Below are 579 nucleotides of genomic sequence, written 5' to 3' on the forward strand. Positions count from 1 at the left end.
GGAAAATGAAGTCTGTGCAAGGAAATATGTTGCTTTGGTTTCACATAAGCAATGAATGTAAATCTTATTATGAAGGCACAGAAGAAATAAATAAAAGTATTGAATAATTTACTGTGGTTATAACATAGCTCACTGCCTTATTCACAGCTTGTTTACAAAGAAACCCTACTCCATGTGACACACAACTAAAAACAGTTGGAGAGGACTTCTGGCATCGTGGAAATGCCATACCCTAATAGTTGCGCTAGTATGTCTTTATTCAGTACCAAAATGTTAACTGCTAATGATTTTAGTATAAACATATATATAACACTTATGACAATAAATTATTACAATAACAATTTCTACCATAAGGTATTTGATGATATGCTTAGTAAGTACAAGTCCAAAATTTGACCTAGTTTAAAGCACTTTATATATAACTGATGGACCCCCTTGCAAACCACATCATCCCATACATATCATTACAGATGCGATGATTGTCCTAATCATTACAAACTGTCTCTCTGGAAATATCCATACATGCGTGACTTGTTAACGGTGACTGAAGAAGCTGCACATGATGATAAACAATAGTAG

This window comes from Penaeus monodon, chromosome 25, assembly GCF_015228065.2.
Source record: "Penaeus monodon isolate SGIC_2016 chromosome 25, NSTDA_Pmon_1, whole genome shotgun sequence".
NCBI lineage: Eukaryota > Metazoa > Arthropoda > Malacostraca > Decapoda > Penaeidae > Penaeus > Penaeus monodon.